We start from the raw sequence: 11,360 nt of genomic DNA on the forward strand, positions 1-11,360 counted from the left end.
AGGAGCTGAAACTAGTAAAGAGTAGAGCTGGTGAGATCTTTATCTTTATGTGTAAAGATTGTGAGGTTGAACATTGGTGGACAGTGTGCTCATGGCAAGGCCTCACCAGTGTTGTGTGATCCAGGAATACTGCACAGAAGCTAATAATACCCCCCACAGTGGACAGTGCAGTACAGTGGGTTAATGATGGTGACCGGCGGCTTCTGGCTAGAATTGACCGCGTGGACAGAAATCAGGAGACCCCGCCCACATAGCCCACAGATCAGTGCAGCATTCTATGGGACATGCCAGAAGTCATGGGACACAATACAAGTTTCTGTCCAATGATTCCCTTGATATTGGAATGTCAGTGTAAGTAAAGTGTGTATTTCTGTGTATGTGTGTGTGTGTGTGTGTTGGGGGTCAGTATGGGGGGGGGGGATTGGCTGCATTAGTGAACATTAATATTTCACTCTTCTTCTCAGATAACCTTTTGTTCACCATCTCACCACCAGCCAGACACCCACTCTACCCAACACACACAGTTACTGAGAATCTGGAGACAGGAAGTTCAGCTGGACGATCTGTAAAGAAAGAAAACGTAAAGAAAGCGTAATTAACGTACGCAGAGACTGAGCTGCCGTAAATATGAGGACTGGAATCATAGAGAAACGTGGAGTGAGACTGCAGGGAGAGAAGAAACATCTCTAAAAGGTATTGAAGTTAGTAATAATCTGAATTTGCTAAGTCTGTGTGTGCAGGAGTTTACCCAGGGGTGGGATAATATATCAATATTGCAATACAGTTCTGAAAAAATAAGATTTCACTTAAAAATGACGAGTTTCTTTGATTTTACCAAATTAAAAAAACTCACAAACCATCAAACCACCAAACTGAACTGCTTGTATTTTTGCACCAGGAGTAAAGCAGCATAAAGTTATCCAAAAGCAGTGTGTAAGACTGGTGGAGGAGAACATGATGCAGAGATGCATGAAAAAAAAAACTGTGAATGAAAACCAGACCAGGATTATTCCACCATAAAACTTTATGAATATGAATTTTTTTTCTTTCTTTCTCATTTTCTGTAAATAAATGCTCTAAATGAGAATATTTTTATTTGTAATTTGGGAGAAATGTTGTCTGTAGTTTATAGAATAAAACAACAATGTTCATTTTACTCAAACATAAACCTATAAATAGCAAAATCAGAGAAACTGATTCAGAAACTGAAGTGATCTTTTATTTTTTTACAGAGCTGTATTTATACAGTAGATGCAGTACAGAAAAGGAAAACTCATTAGTGAACCTATTACTGTTTAAAGCAATTATTTATTTAAAATTAAACTAGAAACTAAATTATTAATAAAATGTAAATCTAAACATTGCTTGTGCTTCTTTTGATTTGATACGTTACGTTGTTATGCCTCATAAACCAACAGTAACTTTGTGTCAATCAATCAATCAATCAATCAATCAATCAAATAACATTAATTTTTACTCTTTAGTACAATGCTTTTGAGCATGTCCAAAAAAAGGGACTGAAATTTTAAATTAACAATTTAATCAAGCTAAAATAAGGAACTTCATAAAGAAAAGAATACAAATTAAATGGTAAAAACATAAAAGCAAACAAACAAGCAATATAAGATTTAATTCAGAGAAAATAAAACAATTAAAAAAAATAAAATGAGAAGTGGACAGGCTAAAATCAGGCTAAAGCAATAAAATATAAATAAAGAAATAAATAATTAGAATAATAAAATTTAAACAGAAAAACGAAATATATAACTAAAAATGAAATAGCTAAATTAACACCAAGATTAGAAAAAAATAAATGATAAAACAGAAAATGTGTATTTTAAATACAAAACAGAGGTACGATAAAAGTACTTTCTTGTATTTAAAAGTACACTTTTCATAAATGTAATTAATATCATCATATCATATAATTAATACCTCAAAAGTATAATATTGGTCTTTATAGGATCAGATGTTCCCTCTGAAGTATAAAGTGTTTCCTAACAGCAGGACGTAACAGCAAATTTAAACCATTTAATCAGGTGCATTCGGTATTCTGCATCACTGCACTAAATAAAGAATATATATACATTTTTATATATTTTTTTTTATTTAAAAGCCAGACCATATGGGAAGTTCTTGACACATATTTAGTTGATGATAAATAATCTTTATAATCTTTACTAGAACAAAAAAAATGGATATAAAAAAAGCCTTTCACTGAAAGCTACTTTTTTAAGTATAAATCTGTACTTATTTTTCTTAGTGTGCACAGTAACCAATTACATTTACATTACATGACTGTGTGATGCTGTGCTCTGTAGACTGTGTTCAGTTAGCCTCCAGCTATGATGTTTTATTATAGTAAATATTTAATGAGTGTGAATGTCTTGTGTGTCAGTCTAGTGTGTGTGTGTGTGTGTGTGTGTGTGTGTGTTTTGGAAGGTGGGATGTCATTAGTCCGACGGGGCTTTAAAAGGAAAGATGAGTTTGATGGAGGAGAAAAAAAGCAAGAAACAAAAACAGAAAGAGGACAAAAACATCCACAACACCAGTCCTGCCAGAAAGGTAATGATCCAAACCAACACACACACACACACATACACGTACACACACATTCATTAATATACAGCTCTGTAAAAAATGAAGAGATCACTTCAGTTTCTGAATCAGTTTCTGAACCAGTTTCTCTGATTTTGCTATTTATAGGTTTATGTTTGAGTAAAATGAACATTGTTGTTTTATTCTATAAACTACAGACAACATTTCTCCCAAATTCCTAATAAAAATATTCTCATTTAGAGCATTTATTTACAGAAAATGAGAAATGACTGAAATAACAAAAAAGATGCAGAGCTTTCAGACCTCAAATAATGCAAAGAAAACAAGTTCATATTCATAAAGTTTTAAGAGTTCAGAAATAATCAATATTTGGTGGAATAACCCTGGTTTTAATCTCAGTTTTTTTTTCATGCATCTTGGCATCATGTTCTCCTCCACCAGTCTTACACACTGCTTTTGGATAACTTTATGCTGCTTTACTCCTGGTGCAAAAATTCAAGCAGTTCAGTTTGGTGGTTTGATGGTTTGTGATCATCCATCTTCCTCTTGATTATATTCCAGAGGTTTTTAATTTGGTAAAATTGAAAGAAACTCATCATTTTTAAATGCTCTTTTATTTCATTTTCAGAGCTGTACAGTAGAATTTAATAAATGTTTAGCTGTGTGAATGTAATGATGATGAAGTGATTACAGTATTAGAGTGAAAAAATATAAAATTAGCTTATTGGAGGTAAAACTGTTCTATAACTGAAAGAATAATCTAGTTTAGTACCTGTTGGTTCCTCTATGCTGGATATAAGATGAGATTGAGAGGGTTGGGTTTGGAGGTTCTACAGGTTCTGTATGGATCCTGCAGCACATTTACCAACAGATGTTGCTACAGCTGGGCCTGTAGATCCTGTAGCGCTACACTCGTAGGCTGAATTCTTTACATATATGTGTATATATTTACAGCATGGTGTTTGGTTTTACTCCACAGGCCGACAGTAGATTGTTGGCAAGAGACAAGCTTCCTCTTCTCAGCTCTTCAGGTACAACAGGTACGATCAATACTTTTTTTCTATTAGTGATATTGTAGCATAATACTGTATCTCCATTCATTACTCTGTAGGTAGAAGTGTATTTTAGATACTAGAGTTTAATAAAATAAAAAAATTGAAAATGTATTAACTCAAGCTTTTTACTCTTTAAGTAAAAGTGTTTTTAAAAAGTACTGGATTTAAACTACTTAAAGTATAAAAGTAAAAGTAATTAAAGGAGAAAATATATATATATATATATATAAAGCCATGAAGAACAAAAGCTTAGGTCACGCCCACAGAGTCCTATAGTGCACCCCCCCCCACCCCCCCCCCCTCCCCAAACCATATTTTACTAAAAGCTATAATGACTATAATAAAGTTAAAATATATCTGGATTTCTATTGAGGGCGTGTGCAGGTGTGATGGATAACAGTATAAACCAATAGGGAGTCGGAATGGTATATGTTTGTACTTCTCTACATCCAATCACAATCAGATTCACTCTATCTGGATGGAGAGATTTATCTGGATAGGGGTTTTATTGAACGATGAGAAGCCGGAATAAAAACCAGCTGAAATGAAACAGGAGTAACGAGACTGTTTATATTAAAATGTAAGGAGGAGAAAGTTCAGATAATTGTGAGAAAATGTAAAAATAATTACTCCAGAAAAGTATAGATAACATACATTTCTACTTACGTAACGTAATAAAGTATTTATACACCTTTTTCTTACACTTTGACAGAGCAGCTAACTTAAAAACCTTAAACTTATAATCTTAAATATTCTAAATAAATAAAATAAAATCAATGTTTTTAACAGAGTGATTATACCGCTACCGCTTGTTCATGTGTGTGGTCTCCTCTCTCCCTAAGCAAACTTAATGAATTTGTTTTGTCAGGCCTACCAATAAGTTTATGTTTATCTGCTTCTGAGAGTCCTATTCTATTGGCAATACTTTTCTACTACATTTTTGTCAGCAATTCACATTTTTGTCTGCTCTTCATGCACTTTTATCTATGCTGCTATAGCAAAGTGTGCACTCTAGACTTCATTTTGATGCTACTTCTCTGTTCTACTTTTATATTTTGTGTATTTATCTTGATATCAGTTTAATTATTATTTAATTTTATACTATTTTATTTTATTTTATCGTATATTATCTATTTTAACAACAGCTCTTTTGGGTGTAAACTGGACTGTGAAAATTCAGTTTTATACCACCTCATGTTCCTCATGTAATGTGAATGATAGTAAAATTTCCTTTAATCCTTAAACAATGGTGCAACATAAGGTAGCTGAAAGAGGTGTCCACAAACATTCGGACACTTAGTGCACTATTATAGTACAGCAGGGCTGATCAGTATAACAGACACTTTATGTGATAAGATGTTAATGGGGTCTCAGATGTGATGTGTGAAGTGTTTGATTACGTTCGTCTTTGTCCCGTCTGTCAACACACAGATCCCCGAGCTCATTAACAGACAATACACACACACACACACACACGCATACACACTCACACACACGTGTGCACACATGCATACACACGAGGAAACTGAGAATACTTTCAATAGACGTCTAAAGTTTTCCCGTCATTTAGTCGTTGGCATCGTTCCAGAATACAGTAGGTAACTCCAGGTCTAGGCTGATTTCTTTATGTTGGCTTTGTTCACACAGCAGGTAACTGTGAGCAAAATTTCATCTTTCACACCTTTTGTCACACTGTTATGTCATTTTATGTGGCAGTGTAAACAACCAAAACACATTGATCTGACAGGGCGTGTAAATAGTGTTGAAATCCATAACGTATCCAATGTGCATCAATGCAGCTCTAAATAAACAGCCAGATCAAAATTCATGCACCTTTTACGTCAAATAGAACAAATAAAGACAATGGCAAAATGACCGCCAGAAAAAGTGAAAGTACCGTATTTTACAGATTATAAGGCACACTTATCAATGAACGTCTATTTTCTGGTCTATTTTTCTGCATAAGGGTTATGCAATTTAAGAGACACTAGTAAGGAACAAGGGTGTCGCCATGTTTTCCTTCTAATGGGAAGCTGAAAAAAGCACCTAAGTAAACAAAACTGTAGAGCTGGATGTTAATCTACAAAGATTTCTCTCCTGAAAACTGTTTATTTGGGTGAGTAAAGCACTTCTGTTATTTTACAGTGAGCTTAGATTTCCAATATTATTTCTCGCAGTTAGCAGCAGTGCTAGCTAGCTGCGGTTGGCAGTGCTTAGCGCTAGTAAATGCTGCCCGATAGCGCTACACTGTTCTGGTAAGCCAGGGTGATATAAGCTGGTGTATCGTCCCACGTAGCTTGTTTTAACATGGTAAACACTACAGTCCCATATACTCACCTTTTTTAACTGAACGGGGAAAGAGCTAGCGCTTAGTGGTTAGCGGCTAATGCTTATGCTGCTCCAGCCTTAGTGCTGGAGAAACTTCACTAAAACTCCTGTATAACTCTGTACTTCAGTGGAGTGGCTTTACTGCTCCTTAATACCTGACTGATAGAATTCATACATAAGGAGCATATTTTAAGGGCACCTTATAGTGTAAAAAATATGGTAAATTCAACTTACAGTGTGTATATATATATATATATATATATATATATATATATATATATATTGGCGGCAATATATATGTATGACTGTGCCCAGATATGGATTGGCACTCTGTCCTGGGTAAATGCTGTAGTGCAGGATGCAGTCCTCCTCCAGGTGGATGGTTGTTTCCGGTTGAGAGTACGCAGTGCGCTATTGGCTGCCGCTTCTCACCGGTGTGTGGATGTAATGTGCTTGTGTGTAAAACTTGTCAATTGTAAAGCGTCCTTGGGTTTCTAGAAAGGCGCTATATAAGTTGAACTTCATTCATTCATATATATATATATATATATATATATATATATATATATATATATATATATAAGGCCATTTAATGTGGAACTGCTTAATTCCATAATCATCTTTGGAACGGCAGCTAACACCACCTCACCTGTGTGTTGTGTGTAAATATATTGAATTATTTATTTATGTTTATGTTTATTTTCAGAGAGATCGACTCTTCGGCGCCCCCTTCAGGCTGAGAAAAGGAAGCGCGCCCGTCCTCCTCCCTCGACTGCGGTCTCGGACAGAATGGCACCCTGGGAAGGCTCCTCCCACTCTGATTCGTCTTTCACCAGCATTCCTCCGCCCCCTCCCCCGCCCCCTCCTCTTCCCCCGCCCCCCCCACCACCTCCCCCGCCTTCAATCACACCCATCGATCCTCGTCCGTCTCCACCACAGCTAATCAGAGCCGCCCAGCCAGAGAGTGGGCGGAGCATTCGGTTGAAACGGAAGCTCCTCCCACCCCGATGGCCCCCCAGACCACCCCGCCTGCCCCCTTTGCACCAAGTCTCTAATCTCAGCTTCTCCAGGAGCTTCACCTTCTCGTTTTTCGAGCTTCCGATTCATCAGTCGGCTCAGAGTCGAGCGGAGCGACTCAAAGACACGGTGCTGCTGCTGAAGCAGATCCAGTACTGAGAGAAACATCCCATAATAATCACAACAATTATTCACTCCTGTCTGGTTTAAACAGCAGCAGATCTTCTGAATATATCTACACTGATGGGCGTGGTGTTCTGGAAATGAGGTGTGTTCAGGTACATTTCTGGAGTTTTGCTTGTTTATCTTGGTAACAGAAAACACAGGAGCTCCACTGACTGAATACAACCTAGACAGACGCCAACAGTCAGACGTTCATCGCTATCTCGGTAACACAGGCGCTGTGCCGAGCCGAGCGTACACCCCCACTTATTACACACACATGAACACACAGCAGCACAAACCCAACTTTTACATCAACAATAAACAGAATAGTAAATAAAATAACATTGCTGTTCCCGTAAATGAGCTGCTGGAGCTCCTTCACAGCGTCAACCAGCAGCTCAGTTTCCTCTGCTGAGAAGAGTTTGTTGAACACGTCCAGGAAGCTGCACCGTTACAATAGCAATCCACCAAAGTCAGAGCTCACCTGGTTCTACTCTTAAAGGAAATGATGAGCAAGAGACACTCTGATTGGTTTATTATTTCAAGTTACACCAAAAATTAACCACACCCATGATTAATAAAGAGAATTAGTACATTCCATTTGCTTTGCGATTTGAGCCATGCAAGGTGTATTTTTCCAGCCGTTATGATAGCAAAGACACACTGACAACACGCCCCAAATCTAGCTGCTGGAATAGCATCACTATTAAATACTACTAATCTACAATGCAGAACATTTTAAAATAGCGAAAAAAGTGTCCTAACTTTTGACTGGTATGTATATACAGTAGTCTTAAGTAGCGGTCAAGTTTATGGGTGAAGGGAAAACAATAAAATCAAAAAACAATTGTAACAATTGTGATTTTTAAAAATAAAAAATGTCAAAATAGATGTTATTATTGAGGGTTATTATTTGTTTAAGAGTAACAGCTCTTAAGACACTGATAAACTATTTTGAATGGTTCAGTAATGTCTTAACTAATTATCAATTTACACTAGTTAAGACATTAATAAACATTACTAAATTACTAAATTCTAATTCTAAATTCTATTAAAATGTATATTTTTTTGCAGTAGCATATCCTATTCATATGTACTGTATATCTCTAAAATAGCAACTTTAAAGGAGTCTAAAATCTTCATTTTAATGGAAGTCAATGTAAAAATATATTATCCCATCACTATAAAACATATCTGTAGTTTTCACAGCTTTATTACTGTATAATAACAGATTTCTGACTGTAGAACCTGCAAACAGAATTTTACTGATTTTTTAGTGAATCTGTTTAATGGTTTTTAGTAATGTCAACTAATTATTAATTAATGCTAGTTAAGAAATTGGTTAACATTACTAAATATTAAAGCTTAAACATGTTGTAAATGCTTTTTATTAATAATGAATCGAGACATTAGTTTAACCTCTTAAGTTTCAAGCCTAATTTTACGCCTGAATTTCTGCCTGAAATTACACACTCAAATTTTAAGGGTTTTCACTCTAATATTAAATAATCCAGAGGCAATTTTATTAATTAATATTACTTACAAGCCTTTACAGAATTACTTAAAACACTTAAACACTTAAAATTAATCAACTGAACATATAATGATCAAAATATGGTAAAAAAAAAAAAAAACAGGAAGATTTTTAGGCGCTTTTCAATTTTTCTATTTTTATTTTTTATTTTCAGATCCATAAAATGAAATATTTATATGGATGAAGTGTTTTTACAGCTCTATATTTTTCTATAAAGTGTTTATAATTATCTTGTGAAATTAACTGAAATAAACTGCTCTCTTTCACGGTGAGATATTTTATTGATCTGAACCTGGTATAGTCCTTTCTTTCTTTCTCTTATATATATATATATATATATATATATATATATATATATATATATATATATATATATATATATATATATATATATATATATATTTCTTTTTTTAATTACATCTTCTAATTTTACTGAGAGTAATGTAATATTTAGTTGTTTATTTCAGTGTTTTTCCTGTAAGATCCAGGTTTGTTTTCAGGATCAGTGTTGTGTATATATTTATAGCAGGTGTGTGGGTGGGTGGGTAAGTGTGATTATGGGTTTTAGTGGGAAACTGTGTTTATTTACTGCGATTGGTTCAGCTCGGGCTGGGAGTGTGTCTCCTGCTCTGTGTAAAAGAGGTAATATACTGTAGTTTAATGTATAACTGCTGAATAAAACTCTTCCAGGCTGCTGTTCAGGTGTGAGCGCTGTGTTCTCACTGTGTGACGAGTTATGATTCGCTTTAATTCAGTTTAATTTAAGAACTAAAGCTGATTTATTCAGTTTTCTGTTTTCTGGGAAAGGTAAGATCTCTTTTATTTCATAACCATAATCATCAGTTATTTATTACACAGTGAATGCAGTGCTCTGTGAAGCTTAATGAGCTTACCTGCTTCTCCATTACATACACTACACACACACACACACACACACACTCACGTGTGCTGATATGAGGGAAAGGTGATCTGGACGGTGGGGGTTTTGGTATATTAGTGGACTTTGGCTCAGACACTCATCATTAAATATGTAATATACAGCTCATATTACTGCATTCATACCAGAGCTGACAAATAATATATACACACATATATACAACTGTAAAACATGAAGGTCGCACTTCAGTTTCTGAATCAGTTTCTCTGATTTTACTATTTATAGGTTTATGTTTGAGTAAAATGAACATTGTTGTTTTATTCTATAAACTACAGACAACATTTCTCCCAAATTACAAATAAAAATATTCTCATTTAGAGCATTTATTTACAGAAAATGAGAAATGTCTGAAATAACAAAAAAGATGCAGAGCTTTCAGACCTCAAATAATGCAAAGAAAACAAGTTCATATTCATAAAGTTTTAAGAGTTCAGAAATAATCAATATTTGGTGGAATAATCCTGGTTTTTAATCACAGTTTTTTTTCATGCAGCTTGGCATCATGTTCTCCTCCTCCACCAGTCTTACACACTGCTTTTGGATAACTTTATGCTGCTTTACTCCTGGTGTAAAAACTCAAGCAGTTCAGTTTGGTGGTTTGATGGTTTGTGATCATCCATCTTCCTCTTGATTATATTCCAGAGGTTTTTAATTTGGTAAAATCAGAGAAACTCATCATTTTTAAGTGCTCTCTTATTTTTTTTCCAGAGCTGTATAATACTGTATATAACTCCCAGCACATAAAAATGATCAATTTCTATATATTTTTAGTTTATTTGTAGTTTCATTAGTTTTCTGTGAATCAGCTGAAAGAGTTTGGTGAGAGGAATCTTCCATCAGCCGTTTGGATGCTCCTTGCATAGAACCACTCTGGCTCCACCCCTTACCCATCAACCCCCACCAGAGCCACGCCCATTAGATCAGTTGAAGAAACACTGAAATAGTTTTGGCCTGCTGGTTGAGAATCTCAGTAAACAGTACACAGCACGATTAGCCAGCAGACTTTGTCTGAGGGAGGGATCTGTAACTACTGTCCATGGCAATTCAATTTAATAATGATTCAAGTAATGAGTTTTGTGCTTCTGTCGCAGTTAAGAAAGAACTAACTTGTTTGTGTTTTGACATTTATCACAAGTTAACGCTAACGTGTGGTAAACACTCCAGTAACAACTAATTTGCATAAAAGCGGCAGAGCCCTTAAACGGCTCATTCTGAAAGGGACTGAAACTGGTAAGAATAGAGCTGTGAGATCTTTATTTTTATGTGAGAGTGATTTTGTGAAAAGAACTTCATCAACATGTTTTATATCGAACATAGATCTATTCTAACTTGTGTAAAACAGGTATAATATGTTTTTTACGCATACATGGTTACTTGTATGCGTAAAAAAACATATTATACTGATTAAATATTTACTGATTAGTTGATTGTATGCTTGTTTATTTAGTGTTATTTAACCACTCATAAAACATTTGTAATAGGTGATATGATTGATATGCATATGTTGTTCGTGATCATCCTGATAAACAACAGCACATCACAGATCACAGAGTTCAAAGGTCGATCAGTTATTGATATTACATATTCAGGATATTTCTTACACACTTATTCCAGCTGGATCAGATCCAGTATCTGAGAAGCTCATGCTGTAATAAATAGCTGGAACTCGTCTTTATTTTAAGCATTAGTGACGTATAAATGCTCTTATCAGGAACTCTGTTATATAATATTAATGCTTTACATGATTAACCTTCTGGCTCCAAGT

The 11,360-nt window shown here is 35.0% G+C and overlaps 2 protein-coding genes across 2 annotated transcripts in view; one reads left to right on the forward strand and one right to left on the reverse strand.

Moving 5' to 3' along the window:
- The window catches only part of si:dkey-20d21.12 (uncharacterized protein LOC556245 homolog), a 231,458-nt gene that overhangs the window by 32,948 nt on the left and 187,150 nt on the right, over window positions 1–11,360 (reverse strand). The gene's annotated exons all lie outside the window — the stretch shown is intronic.
- LOC103026151 (solute carrier family 26 member 6) overlaps window positions 9,348–11,360 on the forward strand; it is a 22,077-nt gene continuing 20,064 nt past the window's right edge. Inside the window, exon 1 of the mRNA XM_049485608.1 lies at window positions 9,348–9,465. The gene's annotated coding sequence lies outside the window, so the exon portion shown is untranslated. The remainder of the gene's footprint in view (window positions 9,466–11,360) is intronic.

Source organism: Astyanax mexicanus, chromosome 12, assembly GCF_023375975.1.
Source record: "Astyanax mexicanus isolate ESR-SI-001 chromosome 12, AstMex3_surface, whole genome shotgun sequence".
Taxonomy (NCBI): domain Eukaryota; kingdom Metazoa; phylum Chordata; class Actinopteri; order Characiformes; family Acestrorhamphidae; genus Astyanax; species Astyanax mexicanus.